Source organism: Penaeus monodon, unplaced genomic scaffold (genome assembly GCF_015228065.2).
Source record: "Penaeus monodon isolate SGIC_2016 unplaced genomic scaffold, NSTDA_Pmon_1 PmonScaffold_710, whole genome shotgun sequence".
NCBI classification, from domain to species: Eukaryota; Metazoa; Arthropoda; class Malacostraca; order Decapoda; family Penaeidae; genus Penaeus; species Penaeus monodon.
Window position 1 is genome coordinate 25,256 of NW_023662217.1, and position 7,667 is coordinate 32,922.

Consider the following 7,667-nt stretch of genomic DNA (forward strand, 5'->3'; position numbering starts at 1 on the left):
AAGCAGGTGGTGACCCGTGATGTGCTCTTTCCCGCGATCTTACCACCTTGTCCCATACCCATGCTAAGGGGGGCCCAGATTAATCAAGGAGACATACTGTCTCCATGACGTCCGTCTAGCTCCTTTAGCACTCGCCTGGCCTTGGCTCGGGTCTTTTGTAATGGATCAAGGTTACATCATGGGGCGTCGTTTCAACTGCCTTAAAAGCAGCTTTTCTTGCTCTGACAGCTTGTTGGCATTCATGAGACACCATGGTACCGGAGGTCGACGGTAATGCCAAATACTTTTGGGAATGGATGCTTCTGCTGCAAGGTGAATTCGTGATATGAAGTGATTAACAACATCTTGAACACACTGGAAATCATTCACAATCCATGCAAAACTGCAGTTGAACAAAAAAGATTCCAGTCCGCATGTTCAAGTCGCCATCTCTGCACTCCATTTGGGTAGAATACCATTCACCCCTCCAAAAGTATTGGAAAAATGGTCGCTTCCTTGTAAGTCTTCCATAACCTGCCAAGTGAAATTCATCTGTGAATCGGTGAGACAATTGACAGGTCTATATGGAGAATGTCCCAGTTTGAATTTGGAAATGTGTGGGAGTGTCACTGTTCAATAAAACTGCATCTACTCTTAGGAGCAAAGGGCTCCAAGGCCCTTCCTCGAGGGGTTTCACAAAGTGTCTCCCCGAGGTGATGCCGACCATTGAAATCTCCAAGAGTAGAAATGGGTGTGGCAACTGCTCAAGTAGATTTTCCAAATCATTAATGTTTAGATTATGTGGAGGAAGGTAGATAGATGCAACAGTGTAAGGTCGTGTCAAGCCTATTCTCACAGCCTTCACCTGCAGTGTTGTCTGCAGGTGGATGGCCTGGAAAGGAATATCCTGACGTACCAGACTGCTACTCCTCCATGAGGTCCATTGTCAAAAGTCCCATAATGGGCTTGAAATTTTGGGTCTTCAGGGAAATCGGATGATTTTCCCTGGTCATAATCTCTTGTAAGCATACACAAACTGGGTTTAAAGAAGCTATCAGATGTTGCAGTTCTTCCCATTTTGCATGAATTCCCTACAGTTCATTGGATTAGGGGATCCATTCTTTAAAAAATATTTTTTCATAAGGTGTTTGGGAGCACCTTGGTCAAGGTTTGCCCTACACCTTTAGGGTGTCCCTTTCCAGGATCTTGGGAGAGTCTTTTGAGGGGTTGTTTTCCCATGGGAAATAGTTTTTCCCCAGGCTTCCTTTTGACAGGCTCAGGATTTTCTTTGCCTGGGCAAAGAATGGGGCCTGAGCCTTTGCTTCAGGGCATTCTGCCTAGCAGCAGAGGCCCCTGTGGATGTGGGGGCAGCTGGAGCTGTCACCGTTGAGACCCCTGGAGCCCTTCCTGACGGCTCCAAAGACCCCACCTTGAAATGAGTCTTTTTGAACAGACTCAAGATTCCTTTGCCTGGGCAAAGGGCAAACCCGAGCCTTTGGTTCAGGGGCATTCTGCCTAGCAGCGGAGGCCCCTGTGGATATGGTGGCAGCTGGGGCTGTCACCATTGAGGCCTCTGGAGGCCTCACCTGATGGGTCCAAAGACCTTACTTTGGGAGGAGGAGTCTCCTCAATAGACCCCTCACTCCTACTCCCTTTCTGGGGAATTCACCAGAGGCAGTTTCAGCAATTGGGGGCTGAGGTTTGAAAAAAGTGGCAGAGGTGTGGTTGTAAAAGTATTGGAGGGCAAGGTTGGGGGGAAGGAGGATGAGCCAGAAACCGAAGCAAAGGATTTACCTGTCGGGGCAAACAGCACACGGGGACGTCGCTTTTTCCTCTGGAAACTAACGTTCTCCTTGCTCCTTATTATCAATACTTTCTCAAATTTGTACCTTTTACACTGCTTTGAAGAAGCTTCATGAGCTTCTTTGCAGTTGGTAACAGCATATTGGACCTGGACAGTTGTCATCTTCTTGATGACCTGTCGTACCACACTTTACACATATTCTTGGTTGTCCATTTTCCTTAAAACGGCAAGAGTTGGCTCCATGCCCAAACCCTGGCAGTGGAAGCACCGCATAGGGTTGGGGACATATGGGTTTACCTTGAGGTGGTACCATGCCAACTTAACTGATTCTGGAAGGACCAACGTATTAAAAGTTTTGAAGGAGAGCTGGTGTAGACTGTTCCAAACCGTCAACTTTCTTCTTAAAACGTTTTACTGCCCCTACATTAAATTCTCTAGTTCCTCTAACAGTTTCTCTTCAGAATACCTCATCAGGGCTCGGGAAAAGACAAATTTCCCCTTTCACTGATTTAGGGGTTTTGTGAGGAGAACATGAAACTTGAGCCCCAGGATGTTGCATATCGCACTCAGAAAGGTCACTCTCATCTGGTGACGAAACCTCAACTATCAGGCTACCATCTCGCTGTGGGGGGATGCGAGGATCACGTTGACATACCTCAACTATTTTCCTATGTACTTCAAAAATTCAAGATCCATGATTGATACACCATCAATGGTCTTCACTACTAGGTACTTTCTATATGAAATAATTCTCATATTTACCAGGTAGATTCCTTAGTGGATTGAGAGGACTTTTCCCCTTGTTACCTGGTTTTTTGGGGCCCGGAACCATTACAATTCCCATTTTTGCCCTTTGGAAGCTGGAAAGGCTCCAGAGTGACAACATGTGATGTCCAGAGGGAATGGTCGGGGGATTTCGTAAAATCATCAGGGAGAGAGCTAGATCTTTGTAAATTTGTAGTACTCTACAAATTAGAATTTTTCATTTCCTCACCCCCCACCCACCATGGAGTCCCCAAAGAGGGGGAAACTATAGTTTTGGGGTCAAAAACTCCCAACAGCCCCCAGGGGTAATGAGGAAATATAGCAGGCCACTATTACAGTACTGATGGCAGTCGCGGGACCTATGCGCTACCGACTGAATAGTGCCGCTTGACCCTAGCCATATTTGACCAGCCTATTGACTTGACCGGGCCTTGATCAAAACCACCCGTCTAAAACCAGAAAAAAGGACCAAAAGGTGTGTTGCTAGCTGCGGGCGCAGCGTGCAGCATCACTCAACCTCCAGGACTCCTGTCTCCTGGTAATACGGGATGCCACGCACGGCAAAACACACGTGGGAGAGTTCTCCCTGGTCCAAGATGGAATGAACCAGGGTGGGTACACCATCCCCCCTCATAGGCCTTGGTGCACCAGGAAGCCCCCACTGGTGACCCCTCCAGTATGGGTAGCCCTCTGGGCCGGCTCACCAGATCATTGGGACCTCAAGCCCCCCCCCCGCGGAAGGCGGCTTCTGTTAGGGGGGCCAAACGAGGGGACCTGCTACCACTACCAGCAGGCGCCCCACACTCCCGCCGAAGACCACTGCGCCGCCCTCAACTTCGAGAATTTCTACTTGAGCGACGAGCTGTGCCTGGAAATCAAGATCTTGTGTGCTTGTTCCCGAGGAAGGTTTAGGCGATCCCAAGCCACTTTGTGTCCTCAGAATGCATTGAGTGCTTTTCCTTTGTCTTTACTCACTCATGAACCTGGATCCCCTTCTTGTTGACTGCCTGCTAACTGTATTCTCAACAGAAAAAAAATCATTTTGTTACAACTGTTTCTACTGATACTATTGTTAACTGTCTGCAAATAAAATTTAAACAACATTTTTTACTTTTTTCGTGAAATCCTGTTTTCATAAGCATGTACGCTTGTTATACATTATATATAATGTGTGTGTGTCGGCCTTATACCTTATACTGTTCAGTAAAGTATTCCAAGTCAGAGACCGAATTGTTAATCATTAAAAATATTAATGACATCAAATACTAGTTGCCCCCACTCTTTCTTTAAACATTGTATCAATATCAAGCAGAAAAAAAGAAATTCTGTTTTTGCTAGTTTTACATTTGTTTAAAATAGTCAAAGTATATATAAAAACTACAATATAGATAACACAATGATTATCCCCTATTATAAACTTTTCAGTCCCGTCATCACCAAATTTTGTTTTTACGGGCATGGCCCCCTTAAACCATGAAAAAACACATGTTCCCTGGGAAATCTAAAAAAAATATAAACCACAAAACCCTCACATATACCCCAAACAAAAATTTGGCAAAAAGTAAAAACAAAATAAACTATAACACATGTATTCAAATAAAAAAAATATAAAAGGGAAAATTACCCAACGGGCTTTTTACCTTACGGTAACAAAACGGGTTTGGCCCCATCAAGTAAAAATTTAACCCCCCTTCTAATCAAAAGCCCCAAAACAGAACCGGGGCAAAAATTTTGGGAAAATCAAAGGCTGGGGGACCGGGAACCCAACCCACCAGAATATTTAAAAATGTCCCCCAAACCCAAAGCTTTAAAAAAAAAAGTGAAAAAAACATTTTTATGGGAAATATCAGTGACATCAAGCTTTTTAAACATAAACCCAAAAAAACATTTTTCAGTCCTTACGATATTAATGTTATTTTTAAATCTTTTTAAAAACCACCCTTTTGAATTAATTCTAGGAAATTTTTAACAGCTTAACATAAGGGAAAACAAAATATATTAAAAACAAAATAGACATTGCAAAAAAATGTAAAAGTTTTTTTAAAATTTAAATTTAAAAACCACCCCCAAAACAATTTTAAAATTGTGTTTGTGTGTGCATGTGTGTGGGGTAAATTTTATACTATATATTTATTTTAAAATATTATTTAAAAAAAAAATAATTTTATAATATATTTATATCAAAATTATTTGTGTTTGTGTAAAATAATTTTATATTATGAAATGTATAATACGTAATATCTATTTACTTATCATTGTGCAAATGTGTAAATTTTTTGGGGTATTCTATATAACCCTCTCAAACACCCAACACAGGCTCACACACACACGATACCACACACCACATGGAAAAAAATTTAAACAAACTAGATTTATTGTATGTGGGTTTTTGTTCCTTGTATAAACAGGGAAAGGGTGATTTTGTACACACACATTATGTAATATAGAGAGAAAAAAGACAGAGAGGCAGAAAAAGGAGATACAGATAAAAAACAAAACACAAACCTACACCACACCACACACACAACACAACTTAGAAGAGAGAAAGACAAACAGGCAGGAACGAGATAAAGAAGAGACTAACGGGCAAGAAATAGAGAATACGACCACAACAGATAGCAAAGAGAAACGAGAAAAAAAAAGCAAACCAAAAACAGAAAATACATCCCTCCTCGATTAGGTGTTTACGATTTGGCTAAATATGACTTTTCTTTGGGCTGAGGTCAGCGAGGGGGGGGATTTCCCAAATGCTATAAATACAGAACTGGCGGCGCGAAATAAACTTTTTCCAATCTTTGTGTGGAAAGTACTGATCATTTGTCTCCTAAATCCGTTTTTTAAAAAGGGGGCCTTGGTATTTAGTGGGGGGTTTTATGTAAAAATTTTTGCTAAACGCCAACATTCAACTTTTCTATTTTTTTACCAAATTGTTTCCATTTTCATGGCAACTTTTTTTTATAGGAGGGTTTTACTAAAGGTATCTTTTTTATTAATTTATTTTATTTCTATTCTTTTTTATTTTTTGTGCACGTGCGATATTTCATTTTTATATGTGCCCCCTTTTTTGTTTTTCTTATAATCTTCTTCCCTTTTTTTAAAAAATGTATTGTTTCAACTTATTCTTAACAGGTCAAAGGGGAAAAATGATGGTCCTCAAGGGCCTTTAGGAGCTCCCTCTTTCCCTTTCCCAGTCATCTCCAAAAGGGCACGCTTCGCCAAAAAGCCCCTTTTCCCTTTTTCGATTTATTTTTCCTTCCATATTTGTTTGCGATGTCTCCAAATTCTTCATTTTCTCCATTTTTCTGTTCATCGTCTTTTTAGTTACCCTCACTGGTTTTTGTCTCGCTGTGTCTCTTCTCTGGTGGGTTGTTAAAGCCTTCCACTCTCTTTCTCTCTCTGCCTTTCTCTTTCCCCACTCTATTCCCCTTTTTATCTCTTTCTCTCTCCCCTCTTTTCTCTTTCCCCACTCATTTTTTTTTTATCTTTTTCTCTCTCCTCTCCCCTTTTTTTGCCCCCCCTCTCTCTTCCATTTCTCTCTTTTTCTCCCTCTTTCCTCTCTCTCTCCCTTTCTCCCTTCTATCCTCCTCCTCTTTTTTTCTCACGTTTCTCATCTATCCTTCTTTTCGCTCGCTCTCACTCTTTCTCTTTATCTCCCCCTATTTATAACTATTTATCTACCTTTCTTTCTCACTTTTTTCTCTGTCTCTGTCTCTCCCTTTTGCTATCGTTTATCCCTCCTTTTTATTTATCTGCCAGCCTCTCTTTCTGTATCTCTTTCTCTCCCTCCACTTTTTCTGTTCTTTCTCTCTCTCTTGTGGAACAAAGGAGATTATCCATGGCCTAAAACTGTTTAAAAATCTCATGAAGTGCCAGAGTCATTATTGTCATGATTCATGTCAAAGAGATGTCTGCCTTCAGTCGGGGCCCCCAACGTGTCCCGAGAGCGAGCAGATCCACTGCGGAACCAGCGATCGCTGCACGGGGATCCGCTACATCTGCGAGGGAGACAACGACTGCGGCGACTATTCCGACGAGGAGAGCGCCATCTGCGGGGTGGGTTTTTAGTCTCTTTTTGTGGCACTCTAGGGGAAGGGGAACTAAACTACAAGCCCAGCTCTATGGGAACCTCAAACTCAATAGAATCGCTGTCGTTTATTAAGGCAAAAGTAAATTTAGAGCAATAGCTGCTAGAACGATTACGGGATATACTTACTTGTCTAGTTTGCCTTCTTCATCTGATTTACCTTTGAGAACTACTGTTTGAAAAACTTTTGGGTGTAATCCAAAGAAATTTTTCACAACATTAACAAAATGACACCGTAGACTCTCGTAGAGTACTTTTGACCTCTTTCCCTTTTCACACTAATCTTTCCTGCCGACATAACCCTTTCCCTACAACACCCCCCTGCAGGCTTGGGGCAATGAGTATGCGAGCGAGGCTCCGTCAGGTGTCCGCAGGAGGGAGACACCACTGCGCACCATCAGCCGCTACTGCGAGCTCTCCGCCCGCCCTGTGAGGGGACCTGGACATGCGTCTGGGGTGCCAGGGTAAGGATAATGAAAAGGAGTCGCTTTGGGATTTTTAACATTTTGTGTGCATTTGTTTTTGCATATGCGTGTGACCATGTGTTTGGCCATCTTTACACATTACTTAAAACCTTTCTCGTGCCCAATGTTAGGGGAAAAAAACTTCGACCCCTTGAAGAGATCGTCCTGGCCGTCAAGAATCTGTTGGTGAGTAAAAAAAGAAGTCGGTGAAAAAAATGCAATAAAAATTATTAAATTTTCGCCTTGATGCCTTGTTTGCTAGTCATCTTCAGTAGCTCTAATAAAACATTTCTGCTGGTGAGTGCAAAAGAAGTCGGTGAAAAAAGGCCTTTGGAACCCCCTGTTTGCTATTTGTAGTCTTCTTTAGTAGATTATAAATATTTCTCTTTGTTTTTTCCTTTCTTCTCTATCATTGCTCCCTTCCTCCCCCTTCCTAGTGAGACACTCAAGCGTGGAAAGGTCGAGGATTTGGAGAAGAATTCCTTGAAAAGATCAACGCTACCATCACCACCCCGACTGCCCTCAGTTTCTAACCCGTGTGGGCGTCGTGCCCCCCCTTTCCCCCTTTTTT